The sequence below is a fragment of the Vanacampus margaritifer genome, chromosome 16, assembly GCF_051991255.1.
Source record: "Vanacampus margaritifer isolate UIUO_Vmar chromosome 16, RoL_Vmar_1.0, whole genome shotgun sequence".
Lineage (NCBI taxonomy): Eukaryota > Metazoa > Chordata > Actinopteri > Syngnathiformes > Syngnathidae > Vanacampus > Vanacampus margaritifer.
In genome coordinates this window covers 18,741,416-18,761,318 of record NC_135447.1, presented here as the reverse complement: position 1 = coordinate 18,761,318, position 19,903 = coordinate 18,741,416, and the positions used below count along the sequence as shown (strand labels likewise).

Below are 19,903 nucleotides of genomic sequence, written 5' to 3'. Positions count from 1 at the left end.
AATATGATCCCGGTAATTCCCTGGCAACCTGAGATCGCCTTTTATCTGCTAAATTCTAACTCAATTATCCATATGTTCACAAATACATTTTTAACCAAACATTAACTTGGGCAGAAAATACAGCATAACAAAAAAAAACTGACCTGGCTGGTATTTTCCCCCAATAATAATAATAATAAATAAAAAAGTTGAATAACAAAATTTGGCTGTTTATTTTTATATTGATAATATTTTCAGTTATTTTTATTTAATTTACAAAAATAGTGATTTTACATATTAAATGCAAAATAACATGAAATCACTGTAACTGTGAAAACACAATAATTCTGCTCTTTACAAAAAAACAAATATATTTATTGTTAAAATGCGTTTACAAATTGATCTTAATTTTCCAGATATTTACCTGTTATTAAAGGGAATAAATTGTAAAATGCAACTTTAAACTATTTAAAAAATAGGGGGTGGGGGATCATTTAAAATTACTGAGAAATTAATAGTGACAATTTTTAATTTTAGTACAAGTTCTTTATTGTCTAATGTTTTTATTGAAAATAACTAAAATTACTGCAAGAAAGAATTGGACTTGAATTTAGCTAAGCTAAACTAAGCTTTCTCTGCTGATGGGAGACTGCGCTACCAAGTGAGCTGCAATTCAATGCTTTCAATAAATCATTTGACTGATCGATATGCTGCTACTTTATTCCAGCTGCTGCTTCAGAACTGAAACAGGCACACGGTTTGATGACTGGATGTTCTCGTGGCATTCTCATATTGTCAATAGTAGTTTGCTAGCCAGACAGTAAATCAGTTTAGGCTTATCAAAGTTAGGATATGATCAGATTCACAGTCCCGTTGACACTCAGACATTTGTGTACAGTGGAACCTCGGAGTTTGAACGTCTCAGAACTCGTACAATTCGGACTTCAACCAAAAAATCTGAGTAAAAAATGCCTCAAGAGTTTGAACTCATTTTCGGAGTTTGAACACCCAAGCAAAGCAAGCTAAGCCGAACGTACCCTGAAAACGGGTAGCCAAGTAAAGCCGAGCAATGCTGAATGCTCACATTGCGGTATTTGAGACGATGCACTGCTCATTTCCAGTCAGACCGTGAATACTTCTGGAGGTACTCCATACTAGTGTGCATTTTTATTTTTCCACGACAATTTTCTTCGGCATGGGCCCACAGAAAGACAACAGTGGCAGGAAAGAAAAACATACAGTGCTACGAACACCACAGTGGAATTAGGAAGGAGATTATCGCGCAGTTGTAACTACCGCGACTACTTCTGTAAATACTGGCACGAGGACCCCCCTTAGCTGTTCAATTTAAACAAATGCAAGCAAGGACCGCTTAGTAGTCTAACAATATGCCCAATGTAAAATACACAAACTCAGCACTGAACTAAAGCTAGCATTAACATAGCATTTATCATCCACTAATGCCATCACACCACAACAGGTAAGGTAAGGTATTTTTATTGTTTAAATACTGTACTGTACTGTAAATGTAAAAAACATAAATATAAATTAAAATAGGAATTTTCTGTTTTTGGAGCTTGGAAACAGATTAATTGCATTTACATTATGGTAAAAAATGCTTTGGAGGTTGAACAATTCGGACTTTGAACACTTTGCAGGAACGAATTATGTTCAAACTCCAAGATACCACTGTACATTATTATTTTTGGTGGCGGTGGTAGGTAGGTGGATGTTACAGTACCCACCATCTGATTTTAATCCAGGAAAAGGTTTGCAGTCTGAGTATGAATGGCTTGTTATGAATACTGGAATGATGACAACAACGCAACCTACCATTGGTGTACATGCTGTGAAAAGCGAGGTAGAAACTGTTTGAGAAGATGAAGACATGCCATTGGCTGCATGTTTGAACGTGACACTTAACAAGATTAACATATATGTTGAGTAAATTTTACTCTAAACAGAGTCTATTTGGTCCCACTCTAACCAGAGTAAAATTTACACTTGGAAGAGAGTAAAATAATATTAATATTATTATTATTATTAATAACAATAATAATAATAATAATAACAATAGGGTGGCACGGTGGTTGACTGGTTAGCACGTCCGCCTCTCAGTGCAGAGGACGTGAGATCGAGTCCGGGCTTCAGCCTTCCTGGGTGGAGTTTTCTCGGGGTACTCCGGTTTCCTCCCACATTCCAAAGACATGCATGGCAGGTTAATTGAGCACTCCAAATTCTCCATAGGTGTGATTGTGAGTGAATGGTTGTTTGTCTCTGTGTGCCCTGTGATTGGCTGGCAACCAGTTCAGCGTGTACCCCCGCCTACTGCCTGAAGCCAGCTGGGATAGGCTCCAGCGCCCCCCGCAACCCTTGTGAGGACAAGCGGTTGAGAAGATGGATGGATAATAATAATAATAATAATAATAATAAAAGTCACTCAAGGGTTGAGGAACAAACCCACAACTTTAGGTTAACAGCCAATCTACTCACTAAGCCATGCAGCTCCTACTGTGTGTTAGTATATCGCTCGTGTCAGCTGGAATCTTTTAAAATCAATGACCAAAAACTTTTTTTTGGTCTCTTTTTGTATACAAGCAAACAGTAGTGGCACATCTCAGGTGGTAGAGTCTCCCAAGCATTCATGGGATAGGCAAATTCTCTCACAATACACACTAAATACACACTAAAAATACTTTAAGTAAAATTAACTCAATAAACAAATGTACATTTTACTGTTTAGAGTGCTAAGTATACATGTCATCTTGCAACACAAAAAACAAGTAATAAGAGCACATTTCTGTAATTATAAGCATTATTATTCGTAATATAACATTTACTTACTACATTTCTAGGTAATTTTGTGAAAATTTGAATTAAACATTAAAAACAACCTGGAAATAAGGCAAAACTCGTTAAAATTACAACATTGTTTTTTAATTATGGGGGGAAAAAAACTGTATTTTTATGAGGAAGTAATTTTCTGTTATTTTACAGTATTTTTTGTTGCACCAGCTCCTGTAGAATCACCCTTTTTTAAAGATTTTTTTTTCACAGTAGTGGGGTTTCCACCCACCCATTTTTATTCAAATTTTCAAGAAATGCGAAAATAAAACTGAATGGGATCGCTAGAAATTCGAAAAAGGGCCCAAAATTCGCAAAAAAGTTTTTACGCTTGGTGGGGGTGGATTTTGAAGCATATCGAAAAAAGGAAAATGCTCATTTTGGCTATGGAAAGACAAGACAAGACCGGATACACGTCACACTTACATTTGTATTCCCAAAGCAATGGCGGACGACAAAGTAAGGTAAGTTTGGGGGACGACGAAACAGAAATCTTTTTGCAATTAATTAATAAAGCGAATATTAATGCTATTTTAGATGGAAAACAGCAAAAAAAAAACTCATACGGCGTCATCGCTCGGTGCAGTCGCGTCCTGGTCTTCTTCTTCTTTTAAATTACTAGTGGATCACATCTCTATGGTGTATACTGCCACCTACAGCGGTGGAGTCCCCTCTCATTATTCGCAAAAGAAGAACAGATCGAAGCGGGCATAAGTCACATGTCCGTTTTGCACATTTTCAATAAATCTCACTTAAAAAATTTGAAACAATTGGATGGAAACCCCACTAGTGTATGTAAGAGAAACTTTACTGCTCTCTCTACACTCTTTAAGATGACTATTGAGGCAATATATCCTCAATAGGGTAACGCTAACCTGTCTTGTGATGGTCTAACCATTAGCGAGTAAAAAATCCCATGCTTGTTGATTTCTGCTACAATGATAGGAAGACCCAACATCGGAGGTTCAAAAAGTGACATTTTGGTGAATGTTTGACCGCTACAAGACAATTATCCCAGTGGTAATGTTCCTGACAACAGCTTAAAACCCCAAAAGTCAGAAGAATTCTGAGGCCCTGCTTTAACTTTTGTTGTATTCTCACAGCACCTTCAGTTGCTGCTGTTTGTTAGCAAGGAATTAAAAATCAAGTGCACATATTGGCACTGAATGATCCACTTATCCACAGCGGCCCAAATTCTTATGCTCTACATTTAGCATGCTCAAATGTAAATCTTAGGTAATTACAATTACTACAGTTTTCTGACATGGAAAAGGAGGCGTTATTCGGTGGAGGCATTTATTTGTCATAAGTGATATGACAGCGAATTAAGACGTGTCTTTAAATGTGACCTTTTTTTGTTGAGGAAAGGGGTACTAATTTATGAGTTTTAGAGGAAACATACTGTAAAGTAGGGCTGTCACTGACCAATCTTTTTGGAATCGATTATCCAGAGCTGGGCACTTCCGTTAATCGTCACTTCCTGTCAATGACGATGCCAAACCCCAAATGAGATGTACCGTCTGCACTTAGCCTGATTGATAGGTGTGAGCATGCTTCAGTCGGAACGCAGTCTATGTATTTTTTTGAGGTCTCACATCATTGTGCACTCGCCTTAAGGTGGACGCATCATCAACGGTAAGTGACCATAAACCGAAGCGCCCAGCTCCGCTTTTAGCCTAACCGAAGCGCCCAGCTCCGCGTTTAGCCTATCGATTATTCCATTGATTCCTCCCGTAAACTTTAGTTTGGGCCCTTATCAGTTTAAAGCAACCCCAAACCTTGGGCATCCTCACAGACATTTTTTTGTCAGAAAAGTACATCCACAGCAACACGTCTGTGTAAAAATGTAAATAGCCAAACATTGGTTTTGGGTGCCAAAAATATGGTTTAACATTATTAACACATTCACTCCCAGCCATTTTCAATGAAGCAACCCCCTTTGCTCGGCTGTTTTGCTGTATTTTGACTGATTTTGCAAGGCTCACAGAATATTGTGTTCTATTGCTATAAAAGCATGAAAGTGGTTCATAATCGAATAATGAGCCATTCAAAGATTCCCACTCCTAATAAGTTGTCTGCTCACCATTAACTCTGATGACAAGTGATGTACTCTGACCACTGACAAACTGTGCGAAATGAACATTTTCTCATTTGTCAATTAAATTATTTCCACATTTCCCTTATTATACCTAGCAGACAAAATCTGACTTTCATACAACACTCAAACTTACTTAAATGCAAGTCTTTGGTCTTTCTCACCTCTGAACCACTTTTCCCTCCAGATGTGAGTAGCAAACTATCGCTGCATGCAATCATGCTGTCTCAGCATTCTCTTGTCCAAATTCCCTCACAGCACATCTAAAAGTCATTGATTCCAGCTGGCCCTTCATTTCTGGGATGGTTGAACAAATAAATTATGGGATTAGATAGAGATGGTTCAAGATGGGTATTTTCCTTTCTATCGATTGCCACTATATAATAGCCCCTTTAATAAGTCCGTCTGCCCAGAGCCTCAAGGTTCTTTCGTTATTTAAAACATCCATTTAACTCATACACCCCCAGCCATTTTCACTGAAGCAATCGCCTTCGCTCCCGGCAGTTTTACTGAATTTTTACTGATTTTGCAAGGTCCACAGAATATTCTGTTTTATTGCTATAAAAACATGGGAAAAAATATATATATTAGATTTGCCGGACACGAACTCAGGCGTTGGCATTAAGGTAGCGCCAGTATATGTCAAAATAAAACCGTTTGGGAACTCGTTTTTTAGGACGGAAGCTAGCTAACTGCATAGCTTGACATGAGTCGGACACTTAAAAGACAAAAAATGAGCTCAAAATAAATTTTAAATGACAAAATAACACTAATTAAACACGAAACGTACTTACCCATGGTAAAAGTCCCAGAAATAATGCCCAAAAAGCATATCGGTGTGATAACAGGCAAGCGTGGCTATTGTTTACCAGTAGCGTGCTATATACACGTTTGTTATTGCGTGAACTCAGTTGACCAGCGTTAACCCTGGGGAATGTTGTGGTTTCACGAATGCAGATTTCCAGACACATTCTTGCAACGCACTCGGTGTGAATTGCAGTCCGTACGGATGCCGTACAGAAACCGCTTTGCAGCGAGGGGGGAGGGGGACGGAAGAAGAGTTCAACTTCCCGCAATTGCCCTGAGTCTGGTCTCTCAAGCCAGGCAGGCTGCAAAGCATGACCTGCGGATGATCGTATTTTTGAACGGGAATGAAAGGCTTTGATCAAATATTCCGATCACGCACTTTTTCATGAATATCGGCCGATCATGAGCATCTCTAATAATAACCCTGGGTGGAGTTAATTATTTGTGCTAACTCCTCCCCTGTACAACAATATTCCGTCACACGATCAACAAAATTAAATTGAAAAGACTTGTAAGGGAGAACAACACAAGTAGTTTCAAAAATAAATGAATGCAAAATTGTGGCGGCCGTGGCTCAGGGTGTAGAGATGGTCGTTCAGTAACTAGAAGGTCGGCTGTTCGAGCACTGCTCTCCCCAAGTCTTGTATCGTTGTGTCCTTGGGCAAGGCACTTCACACACATTGCCTCCAGTGCTACTCACACTGGTGTATGGAAGGTGGGAATGTTTGGTGGTGGTCAGAGGGGCCGTAGGCGCACACTGGCATCCATTCATCTGTCAGCCTGCCCCAGGGCAGCTGTGGCTACTTAAGTAGCTTACTGCCACCACAGTGTGAATGTGTGAGGGCATGAGTAATGTATCCATTCCATTAAAAGCATTTTTGAGTGTCTAGAAAAGCGCTATATAAAATCTGATACATTATTATTATTAAAATTGCGGGTAGGATTTACATTTAGCCTGCAGGCTTTGCGTTGGATGCCTGTCTTTGAAAGCATTGCAGCTTGTGTCTTTCTGACGCTCAGCTCACAGCGATTGGTTCAAAGTTGTTGATGTCACAGATGAGCAGAAACCTCAGTAACAAATCTCATAACACAAGAAAAGTGGGGTCACTGGCTAGACTGCTATGTAAACTATGTCAGCTTTACCACTGTTCAAGCTCTTCTTCCCAATGATACGCATTCTCTCAATGCGGTGGCATAAATGACGAATGAATAAACATAACACACCAATGGCAGACGGGGGTGTCATCGATCTGTCTGGAGTCAGCCCCTCTCTGAATGCTGCATCAGCCACTCTTCTCCTATTGATACGCTCTTGCCCCTTGACCCCTGGGACAAATCAATGGCATCGATTGGAGAAGGGCAGGGACAAGGGCATGATCTGCTGACTGGCCCGACAGCTAGTGTGACAAGACATGATTGTCATTAATGTCCCGCTGGTGGACAGGGTGGCTGGAAAGGCATTGTGCAACACATTTTGTCTCCTACTCCCTTCCCCCCTCCACCTTGCACCTTCTACCATCATCCTCATCTCACCCCCCCCAATTTTACCTTTATATTTCCCTTATCTGTCTTCTTTTAATTGATAAGCAAAAAGAATAGTGCAAGTCTGCTTGTGCAATCTGGGTTCATTGTAGGTGCAAGAATTACAAAACAGCATGCCCTATTTTTGGATGCTTTGAAATACTTTGTCCCAGTGCAGTTCAAACGGATCTAAAAATGTCTTGTGTGTGAAACAGCAAGTGGATTGCTTATCTGTCACGGTATCGGCTCTTGCCAACCATTTTCACCACTGAAATGGTTTCTATTTCCAGTCTAGACTAGAAACCAAGCAGCTAATTTTTTTGTGTGTATGTGTATTCAGAGGGGTGATGGGCGGGACGCAGCCGAGCTCCAGACTCTGCAGTGTCACTGCTGTAATGGAGCTGATTGATCACCTATACGGTCGCCTGCTGGCCCCCGCCGGCTTTGGTATAGAGCAACTCGTAACCCCCTCCCTCTCTGCGCCACCGCCACTATCACCAAGCCAATCTGTGAAGGCAAACCATCCCCCCGTAGACTTCAACCTGGCCACGGTTTTGACATTGGCTGCAGGATTTACTTGTATGCATCTTTCGCACTTGGCCTGGCCTTTCTTCAGACAAATATGGGAAGGGAGCTACACTTTGTTCGCCATTTTCCAATTCGACGAAGACGCAGCAGCATTAAGGTGCTGTTGTTTTCCATTCTTATTAAAGGACATAATCAATCAATGTTAACATTTGCAGATCTCACCCCCTGCCCCCTCTATGTCACGGAGGGTCATAGCCCAAATCTGTCAAGGGTATTGGAAGCAATTAAAAGTATGCGGCTGCAGATGTCATTTAAAATGTGAATGTGGTTATTTTTGATTGAAAACAAAATACATTCACATATTTTTCAGCCATTGAGCAAATGGGTTTGCTGAGCTAAAGGTGTGGCTGTCTCAAACTGCTCTGGGTGTTTTTATGCTCTAGCGTCTGATCTTGCTTGAGCATGAGCTGCGATTTTTGTCAGTCTATGCGTGCACTCCGCATTCATCTGAATTTTCTCATATGGCAGTTTGCGCTAAATTTTACGCAATATCTGTTTATTAGTATTTGTGTGTGATAGGTAAGGCTCTATCCAATCTCCACCAGTAGACAGTTTTGCTGTAGTATATGTTTGTCTGAGCACCGCTGGAAAAGAGTAGAAATTGATCAGCATAGGGTGGAACGTATTCACCAGCAAAGGCTGGATGGAGGGTGTGTGTGTATTTGTGTATAAGAGAGAGAGGGAGGGAGAGAAAGAGCAGGGGCTGTCGCTGCAGACTCCTGCTGCAGTAGCTCACTTTGGGCAAGCAGCTGCAGACAGGGAGTAACAGACAACAGAGACAAGCAGACAGGTACAGACCTGGTTTAATAATGGGAGGGGTAAGTGGTGGAGGGCAGTGGATACTGGAGAGTTAGGGCTTGGGGAGCGGAGGTCAAATGGGGGAAGGGGGTTGTTTGGGGGATGCGGCGGCAGGCAGGAGCGGCTGGAGGAAGCAAATTTTTTGGGCTTTTTTTTTTTGGGGGGGGGGGGGGGGGGCTCGTCGTGTTGGACGCTAAAGGAAATGGGAAGAGGAGGAAATATGAAAGTGGGGCCGAGTGCATATGAGTGTCATGACATGTCTGCTGCCCCAGTGTCTGGAGCAGGGAGGCGGAGCGGTTGTAGTGGTGGTGTTGAAGGCGCTGAGATGGAGCTGATAACGCAACAACTGCGATGGAGTGATGCTGCAGAGGGAGGGGAGGGGAGTTCCCACCTCACTGACCTGCATCCGGCAACCACTTCCCACAGACACCTCAGCTTCACCCCCTCATCTAGCTCTGTCTTTCTACCCTTGGTACCTTCTTCTAGCACCATATCCCTTTTTCCCTCCGTACTTCCTCATTCGCAGCTCAAAGGAGGATCGCAAAAAGCCAAAGTCGGTGGCAGGCAGAAGAGTGAGCGTGCCAGGCAACATGGGGCGCAAAGCATTCAGTTCCGAAGCCTGCACTTTGCTTGGCCTTCCCCAGAAAGAAGGAGACAGTCAGACATCTATTTGATTTTTTTGTTCTCTGAGGGGGAGGAGCCGGGTGCCTAGCGGCGGGAAGGATTCTGGATGGGATGGGGTGGGAAGAGGGGGTGGAGGGGGATCAGAATGTATTTGGGTACATGATACTATGTCGCCATTATTTATCTGTTAATGTTTACTGCAAATTGCTATTTTATGACAGTTGTTTATGGGTTGGTAGGTTATATCTTTACTGTATGTTTGTTTGCCATGCTTTCTCATGATTGACACTTTGCCGGTTAGGTGGGTTTGAACTTGCCAGTTAGACCTGACTAGATGTTTTGTTTTTTATCCTAGATTTCCTTTTTCTTTACCTTTTTTTTGTTGCTTAAATGTAGAGCAACCTAAATAAATAGTTTTTTTTTTAATTAAGCACATTAAGCACTTTCAGGCTCTGCATCGATTAGTAAAAGTCAGCAGACAGTCCGTCAGGTCCTGCCGTCCTAGTGGAGAGAAACGTAGACTGATGATCAGCCAATGCTCGAGGACAAAAAAGCAGCTTGGGTGCAGGGCTTTTCCTTTTTCAAACACAAAAGCTAGTTGGGCAGAGCAGGCTTGCGTGTTTGTTTGAGCCTCTGTTTGGGTCTTGCTGCAGTTGGAAAAATCATTTTGTCAACCCCGTTTGTCTTTCTTTGTTGTTGATGCGGCTTTGTCTTTTGTTATATTTTGCATGTGGAAGCAATTGTATGTCTGTCATTACGAAGAATCACACTGAGCCGACTGGACGAGTGAGTGGACGAAAAAAGAAGGCAAATATTTAGATTTTGCTTGCAGATATGTTGGGCGAAACTGAGCTACTTTTAAGTCGCAGTATTAGGGAAAGCATATGAATGTAAGTCGAGCAAAACATTGGTGTTTTACAGCAGACTGCAGCTCCACGGTAGACTCTGTCGTACTTCACCTGCTCCCTGAGACCCTAACTTGTGAGCTCTCCTGATAAAAAATCACGGGTTAGGCTCTTGGGATGTGGGCGGAGGGCACAATCGACTTTCAGTAGACAAAGATGAATGATTTTGTATAAGAAAAGGACACAAATGTTCTCGGGATCTATGTTATCACTTTAAGGGAATATACATGTCTGAGAGCTGGGCGTGTTTTATTACTTGACAAACATGAAATCGAGAGTATACACATCCATCCATCCATTTTGAGTACCGCTGATCCTCACAAGTGTTGCAGCTGACTTTGGAGCGGCGGCGTACACCCTCAACTGGTCATCAGCCAATGTTTATACACGTTGGTAATATTTTTCAACTTTGTTGTGCAAGTCAAATGTAATGAAGATTAGGAATGCAATGACAGCACCACACCCCAGACTCATGCTGACACCACAGCATCGAAATGCTGAGACACAGCCAATAGCTATAGCCTGGACTAAGGCAGAGCCTCTCATGTGTTCCCCCCACCTTCATCTGGCACTATATGAGACATCTGCTGCTGTTTTTCCACCATAGTAAAACAGTGTGTTTTCCCCAACCTGTAGAAGTTCATTTACTCAAGGAAACATTTTTTTAGTGGAAGTATTTCTACATTTCTTATAGACAAAAAACAACTACACAATGTTGCTACTGAATAGATTTTTCAGCTCTGTGTGTGTTGTAAAAGTTTTTCATACTATTAAAAAGTGCTCATGTATAATGTTAACAATGAGTAAAAAATGTATTAGGGGTGTCAAAATTACTGCGTTAATTTTGAGTTAATTTAAAGTTCCTTTAATGCCACTAATCTTTTTAGCGCACGACTAATGACCACTTCTTATTTGGAAAGCCTGTACTGGGGGAATTCCAGTCGCAACGCAGCAGACATGCCCTCGTCAACATTTAGTTTACATTGTGTACATACATACATACATACATACATAACATTAGTTTAATATTTTTTCCACTTTTACAAGAATATGAAACCTAAACTAAAATATATTTTTTTTGTACATTTAGAACAGATATAAAATTAGCGAGTAATTGTGAGTTAACTATTGAAGTCATGCAATTAATTACCATAAAAAATTTTAATCACCTGACACCCCCAAAATGTATCAATATTTTTTAAATAAATTTGCCAGAAAAAGGCATTTACGTATATCATGTGGTTGAAGCAAAGCTGGAATTCCTCTGCTCTCTTTGTTTGATAATTAATCTCAGGATTTTTCATTGCCATGACATGCCAAATTATTAATTTGTATAAATCCACATTTAATTTGGAGTTACAATATAACTTGAGCAGTAAGGCCTGGTTAGAAGATGAGGTTGAATATTAAAAGGCAAATGAAAACATTGAATTGGCCTGTTACAGACATGACTATAGGCACGTCATTATCATAAATTAGGTGTAATGGGAAAAAATGTCACTGCTGTTCAGGTGTGAGGTAATTCGTCATTTATAGCTTGACCTGCATGGTTTGACAGCTGCTCAGGCTGACTGCGTTTTAAAAAGTATTTTCCATATTAGAAATGCAGCTCCAAACACATTTTCAATTCTATCTTTAATACCCTTCTCTCCATCTCTTTGTCTCCAATCTTGCGCTGTCTAATTATGATGTTTTTTTCCGTCCCCGCTTCACATTTGGTTTCATATTGAGCATCGCCGATGCCAAACGATCAGACAGTGTCTGTGCTACAAGGCCCCCAGCAACAGCTGAAGGGACACCATGCCCCATGAATACCAAACAGGCAAGCACAGTGCGACAAGTGCTGATCAGTCAGATGCTACGTAGCCAAAGCGGAGCTGGTGCCCACAAAACAGCCAGACAGTTTTATTAGGGTCTGTCTGACACACAGTCAAGTCTGACAGGAGCCAACCCTCTGATGAAATCATCATCAGCTCCCCCAACGGCAACGAAGCAGTAAGTGTAGTGAAATCTGCCAAGTATCCAATAAATATCACCTTGTAAAAATCAGCCCCCAGCTAGTTTGGAAGTGCAACACGCTGGGGATTACAATTTAGTTGAAGGCCAAACTGCATTTGCGTCTTCTGTGCCATAAAAGCACAATTTTGGCATCCATGGAAGCTCAAAAGGTTAATTACGGTAGTTTGCATTTGCATCTTTGACTTTTTGAGTATGTTTAGTTAAAATACAGTATTATTGGGTTAAGTGTTTTGTTTGCTTTTGCACTAAATTGCTAATACAAATGTTGAAATAAAAAAAATAACCCAACAGGTCATATTTTTGTATGAGTATATACAGAATGTATTTGATACTGTGTATGGAAAGGCTGCTATATGTCACAAAAGAGTGGCCTCATTTATGGCAAGCAGAGTAAAATATTAAACACAGAATATCTTAAAATTCAGTATGAAAATCATAGCAGATTTACAGTTAATTAAGGTTGGTATCAAGGTTATTATAGTTAACGAAAACAAAAGAAAAAAACTAACTAAAATTCAAACATTTTCATTAACGAAATAAAATAAAAAGGGAAATGCTTTTTCTAAAATGAAAACTGAAGCTACATCTTAAGTTTATAAAACTAACTAAAACTTACTATCAGAGCGAAATGTCGTTTATTTCCATTGTAGTCAATTAATATCATACATGAGCTTTCGGGGTTCATTTTAAATGTAGTTATTTGTTTAACCGTGCAGAAGAAGGATGGTCCAACAGTCATTTGGGAATTGCCCTAACTCTAAAATAAAAAAATAAAATAAAAATAATTAAAACTAGCCGAATTTAAACAACAAAAGTCAAAATGGAGGGGAAAAAATAACTATAATGGAAAATCGAAAATTATTATGCTTGGTTGATAATAGGCTCATTTAATGTATTATTAATTACTTTAATGTATTACTTAATACTAAAATGAGAATTGTTCTGAAAGAGTCTGCGAAATTCTGAACAGAAATATGAAAAAGGATGAAGACTTATTCCAGCACTTGAATCGGTGTGGATAAACCAAAGGCTACAGCTGATGGACTCGATTGTGTGCTGGAGATTAGGCTGCATTGTTCTGAGGTGATCATGTCACACAAAGCGTTGCCACATTGTTCCCTGATAAAAAGTAATACGGACAGATTCATGTTTTATACATTTAGTTGGGATTTACGGCTGACAAATGTAATGAGATAAATGTCTGTGAATGGCAAGGATGTTTTTGTGTGTGATTCTTCTTTTTTGCATCGATTGTCAGGTTGTGTTGTTTGTGAAGCCGTTTGTGTTTAGTGGATTTCTTATCACAGCAGAGTGGGAGGGGCATGAGGAGGGAGAAGAAGAGCGGGATGTCAGGTATGCTTGATAGCAGTGCAGCATTGAAAAAGAAAAGGGGGCGGGGCGCTTTTGGGGGGAGTGTCTGAATTTCCAGACACTGCGGCAGGAGGCCAGACAGTCACCTGAACACACACACACACACACACACACACTCACACACACACATTGATGATGCACCTGTGCGACAACATGGACACGCACATTTTTTTAATTCTGAGCCCCGCCTCTTAAGCGTGCCACAGAAGCCAATTCAATTTTGTTTGCAATCCAATAAAGATTATAAATTGTAGTCCCACCCTTAATTGTATTGGCTGGTGCATCCAGGACAAAGTTCCTCCCTTTTCCTCAGGGTGATGGGAAAGGCGATTAACTTCATTAGGGTTCTTAAATTACAGTAAGTGCTATTCAAAGTGGGGTTGTCAACTGAAAGGACAGTTGAGAGATACACTAAGATTTGAGAACTCTCATTATGAAGAGGATGTGATTGGCAGGCAACAAAAAGTAGAGAAGAAACTTTTTCAAGGGCACACAGAGACGAACAACCATCCACACTCACAATCACACCTATGGACAATTTGGAGTGTTCAATTAGCCTGCCATGCATGTCTTTAGAAAGTGGGAGGAAACCGGAGTAACCGGAGGAAACCCACGCAAGCATGGGGAGAACATGCAAACTCCACCCAGGAAGGCCGGACTCGATCTCACCCTCTGCACTGGGAGGCGGACGTGCTAACCAGTCAGTCACCGTGCCGCCATATATATATATATATATATATATATATATATATATATATATATATATATATATATATATATATATATATATATACATATATATATATATATATATATATATATATACCTATATTCCATTTATATTCTTTTTTTGTATTTAATTTTTGAAGGATATCTTTTTTAATCCGTTTTTTATTTTCACTTTTATTCATTTATTTATTTTTTAATTTTGGCAGTTTTGGTCCTCCATACCTGGATTTTCTCAAGGCAGATTTGTTGAGGGCACATTCCCCCTTGGTCCTGCAGGCACTGAAGCCTCTCCTTGTCTCATTTAGCTCCCCTTCTCTCACCGCCCCGATATGTGATTTACCTGAGAGGCGTTGCCAGGGAAACACGGTATCTGGCTTGCGGTTAGTTGGACTTATTGAACTGTAACAGGCCGGGATAATTGTCCTCTGTCTTCTAGGTTGGCTATCCTGTGACTGAGACTCGAATGTGACCTATAGCTGGCTAGGTGTTGTTGCTATGGGAACAATATTTTAACCTCTTAGCCACCAGACAGCCTTCATGTTGTTCATTCCTAGTCAATGTCCATGTTGACATTTAAATCCTCTAGTTAGTACTGTATATAACATAATTTAATGCTGGAAACATACACAAGCATGAACAAACAATGTCTACTTTGTGGCCCAGCTGGAATAGGTCATGACCATAAAATTCTTACTGTGTTCTCAAGTGTGTCCATTAGGCAGGGGAACATTCAACTTATGTTTGCCCCTGACTGGAACTTGAGCCCCATTCCCTTGTCCACTGCCATCCAGCCATCCAGCTGCCACCAACATTTTCTAAGAACACATCAAATTTATTTTAACTTCAGCGCACAACAGAACTGTGTCCAAAATGTCAACCACATTCAGATCTTCAGCCAATCTTCAACCCAGTCTGCTTGTTCAAAAATAATTAACCTAACCTTGGGTAACAGTACCGGCAACTGCTGCCTAGTGAGTGGGTTAAGAAAACAACCCACCATTTTTAAATGTGAAAACAAAACAAAAAACAGACATGATCGATAGCAGTATGGAATTGAAGAAGGAAAATAGCGATTAACTAAATATAAAAATAATTTTTTTCTCGTATTTTTTATATTTTTATTACTAACAGACAGTCTTGTAAGATTACAACGCATATGACATATGAAATGTAAAAACGGATTGGTTAAAAAACAATTACCAATCTAGTTGGTGAGCAGCAGTCTATAGATTAAGTAATCGATTGGTCAGAAATGGACCAAGCCGGTTGATTAGACGACTAACTTTATTGGTTAACCAACCAAATTGGTTAGAGTACACTTCACTAACCCAACTGTTTTGCTGACAGTGGCTGACTGGATAGGGTGGTACCATGGCCAACTGGTTAACACTTCAGAGGGCTTCGGACTTCCTGTATAGAGTTTGCATGTTCTCCACATGACTGTGTATACCATAGGCATAGGCAATGAAAAAAAAACACAAAGTTGGTGTAGATCCAGATATTTTTTTGTTTAATAAAAGTCTTTAAATTGTCAGGAGGCGGGTATCTATGAGGGTGCTAATCCAAATCAAGGTTCTTCGGCCTTCGAGTACTGTATAATGCCGTCTGTAACGCTCTTTTTTTTTTTGGGGGGGGGGGAGGGGGTTAAGACAAAAATATCCCAAATCAAAGGGATGGAATAAGAATAGAAAAATTTTCACATTGTTTAGACATTCATCAGTACCTAGGCAGTACTTTGGGTTGTAAATAAACAAAAACAACAAACAGATAGAACCACTGATTTATATACACGATGTAACTCAATATGCTCCACATACTGGTATTACATGTACATTTAAAAGCAATTACAAACAAGATTTTTTTTTTTAATAAACTTAATCATAGGCATGGGAAAAGAGCTTGGGGGTGGGGTTCATATTATACATGGATATGTATTACATACAGTATTCACAGGATTTGACAGTACAGTATGTCTGCTATTTGGTTAGGGACATTTTTGTTGTAAAAATAGAAGCAATACATTCTATATTTGATACTTTTCTACATATTTACATATTTGTATAATAATTGTTTTAATTGCTTTTCATCTTGGAGAGGAGGTGCTTGTCCTTCTTTGTGGTCAGAGGTAAGGCACGACTCTCTGTGGTTTAGATTCTCTTGATTTTCGATGTACTTGGCTGCAGATAAGTGACTAAAAGTCAGACTGCTGTTAAGTCTGCATGAGATAATTGCACCCGAGTCATTTGCAAGCTGCTCAGGTGCCCTCCATGTCCATGAAGAGACCAGACGACCTTCTGCCCCACTCTGTCCCACAGCAGTCACTTAAAACAGTGATAGATGTTCCTACCCTCCCTCCTACAGCACCATCATCCTCTCCGCTATGTGCTGCGGGTGACAGCCTTTCTTTCTTTCCATTTTCCCAGAATGAGGAGGAAGATGTAAGAGAAAGTGGGCAGGTTTGAAGTGAAGTGGAGGAAACAGTCCACCACCATCTGTGCCACAACACCCCCACCCCCAACTCCACATCAGTATGCAGTGGCTGTTGCTAAGGTGATAAAACCGCTGGATGGGGGCCTAACTGCAGAAACATCAATAGTGCAACGAAGAGCGGGGTAGCAGGTAAGGACAATGACAGAGAGTGAGGGAGGTGACAGATAGGTGCATACTCTGGACCTGATGATACCAGTACAAAAACATCTTGCCTTATAAAGTAGTGATAGACCGATATGTTTTTTTCAAGGCCGATACCAATTATTAGTAGTCAAGGAGGCTGATAACCGCTACTTCAAGCCGATGTTCATTTGTAGTAAAAGAGAAAATATTAGCGTCAAAATTGTACAAATTTACTTTTTCTTTTAATTTTAAACATATAAAGAATTGACAGTTTTGTTTAAAAATTATAACAAAAATTGCTGAGCTTCCAGGGTCATCAGCATGTGTTAAGCTAAATTAAAAACTAGGCAAGTAAAAAGTTCCCTAAAGTTTTCTATTGCAAATAGTTTTCCAAAATTTCAACATAATATCTTTATTTTATTTATTTATTTTTTGTTTAATTTTTTTAAATAAAAAGTGTAGAGAGTACCCAGTGTCAGCATCATTAGTTGGTTTCCATCCACCCATTTTTATTCAAATTTTCAAGAAATGCAAAAATAAAACTGAATGTAAATGCTCGAAATTCGAAAAAAGGGCCCAAAATTCGCAAAAAAAGTTTTCACGCTTGGAGGGGGTGGATTTTGAAGTGTAACGAAAAAAGGAAAATGCGAATTTTGGCTATGGAAACAGGTTTTGCAAATAAACACTGACAAGACCGGATACACGTCGCACATTTTGACCGGATACTCGGTCATGTACGTTTGTAGTCTCAAAGCAATGTCGGACGGATAAAAGTAAGGTATGTTTGGGGGGACGACGAAACAGAAATATTTTTGGAATTAAATAAAGAAGCGAATATGAATGCTATTTTAGATGGAAAACAGCAAAGAAACGCTACAGTTTATCAAGAATTACAAAAGAAAACTCATACGGCGTCTTCGCACGGCACAGTCGCTTCCTGGTCTTCTTTTTCTTTTAAATTATTGGTGGATCCCATCTCTATGGTGTATACCGCCACCAACAGCGGCGGAGTCCTGTCTCAATATCCGCAAAAGAAGAACAGATGGAAATGGGCATTAGTTGCATGTCTGTTTTGCGCATTTTCAGTAAATTCGCTTAAAAATTTGAAACAATTGGATGGATACCTGACTATAACCTGACTAAGTGGAAATTTAATCCATCCATCCATCATCTACGGCTTTTCCGGGGTCGGGTCGCAGGGGCAGCAGCTTTAGCAGGGAAGCCCAGACTTCCCTCTCACCAGCCACTTCAACCAGCTCCTCCAAAGGGATCCCAAGGCATTCCTAGACCAGCCGAGAGATATAGTCTCACCAGCATGTCCTGGGTCGTCTCCAGGGCCTCTCGCCGGTGGGACATGCCAAACAACAACAACGCCTCTGGAAATTTTAATAAATCCATAAATGAAAAGTTCAGATAATCAGTCTATTCCTATTGTAAATACTCTGTTTAGTTTTTCAACATTAACTGAAAGCTGCACACTGGGGGGAAAAAAGTGATTCAAACAAGCCTTGTTAAGTTGCTATTGCTACAATATCACATTCCATACTGGTTAATTTTGAGCTGTAATACTTTTACTATGTTCTTTTATATTTCACTACAGATGACTGTTGAATTTCTGCATCAAAATAGCATGCTTGCCTTTTCCCCAATTTTAACTTATTTAGACTTTGCTCTATTGGAGCTACTTAATTTAAACTAGAGATAGACAGATTATCGGCGTTGATATTCAGCATGTTGACGAATATTGGCACCGGCCTTTTAAAAAAATCTGATGACCGATAAGAGATTAACTTTACTGAACAATGCAGTAGTTTAAATTTTCAGTTAACTTTATTAGAGATGCTGCTGACCTTGGGCACTGTGTGCATCTTTTGTTTTTGTTTGAAATTAAAATAAATGTAAATGCAAGTTTGACATATCAATTATTATATAAACTTTGGAAAATTGTGTTTACTGTATAAAACCATAGTGAGTATTTTTTTTTTTTAGCACGTCCTCTACAATGGGAGGCGGACGTGCTAACCAGTCAGCATATATATATATATATATATATATATATATATATATATTCCCTCCTTGACTGTCAATAATCACTTCTGGTCATGGCCCTGAAAAAACATATTGGTCTATCACAAATTTAAAGAAGTACAAGCAAAGCTGTCAAAGCAAAGTATTGCCCGTCGTCTCAAGTACCAATACCATAAAATAAAACCTGGTATCGGCTTGATTCCGATACCTGGTATCGTTACTCGCCCATGCCTATTTCTAAGTTTAATTCAAAGTTTGCATACTGAGAGGTGTTAATATGTTCACACATTCATGCTAAATAGTAGGGATGTTTGATACCCTTTTTTCAGACCGATACCAGTGCGAGTACTCAACTTTTGAGTAGTCATAGATACCTATTTCAATTACCGATACTACTAGTACTATTGATACATAAAATTTCCACACAAAAAAAAGAATTAAAAATAACACCTCTTGCATATATCCCAATATAAAAATGGTGTATGTATGATTTCAGACTTCTAGTTCCTAATCATAAAATAGCCACAAGCTGGTATTAGCACCGATACAAGATATCGGTACTGGCACTCTACTAAATAGCTAACACAAAAATTAGCACACCTTCCAGTTTGACACAGTGAGTAGAAAGAAATGTTTTTTTTATACAGTTTTTTTTTTTTCAATAGATTATGAAAGTGGTTCTAATGTTATGGCCAGTCCATGTTAAATAGCCCGATAAGGTTAGTAAAAGAATATGTAAGAATATACAGTATATATTTTATGTCATTATGTACTGGGCCAAGTAGGAAGTACAGGTACTATATGTATTTTCCAAAATATTCAAATGTATTTCTTCTTGCAGAGCTTTGTAGTATGTGATTTGTACTGTAAATAAACAGATCACAAACCAGAATGTTTTCTCTGTTTCTTTGTGTACACGTGTAATGTGGCATTTGATTCTACAACAAACAAACAAAGCAGGAATCCTCCAATTTCCTCTCAA

At 39.6% G+C, this 19,903-nt stretch overlaps 1 protein-coding gene and 1 long non-coding RNA gene across 5 annotated transcripts in view; one reads left to right on the top strand and one right to left on the bottom strand.

Moving 5' to 3' along the window:
• LOC144036737 (uncharacterized) overlaps nt 1–19,813 on the top strand; it is an 83,976-nt gene extending 64,163 nt beyond the window's left edge. For both annotated transcript variants that reach the window (XR_013288720.1, XR_013288719.1), the window contains exon 3: nt 16,704–19,813. This is a non-coding gene — a long non-coding RNA (uncharacterized LOC144036737). The remainder of the gene's footprint in view (nt 1–16,703) is intronic.
• Nucleotides 16,027–19,903, bottom strand: part of LOC144036736 (uncharacterized) — a 62,429-nt gene continuing 58,552 nt past the window's right edge. For 2 of the 3 annotated variants that reach the window (XM_077547591.1, XM_077547592.1), the window contains 2 exons: nt 18,018–18,269; nt 16,027–17,906 (listed from right to left, as the gene is read on the bottom strand). The gene's annotated coding sequence lies outside the window, so the exon portion shown is untranslated. The remainder of the gene's footprint in view (nt 17,907–18,017; nt 18,270–19,903) is intronic. The other variant, XM_077547589.1, reaches the window with a different exon arrangement.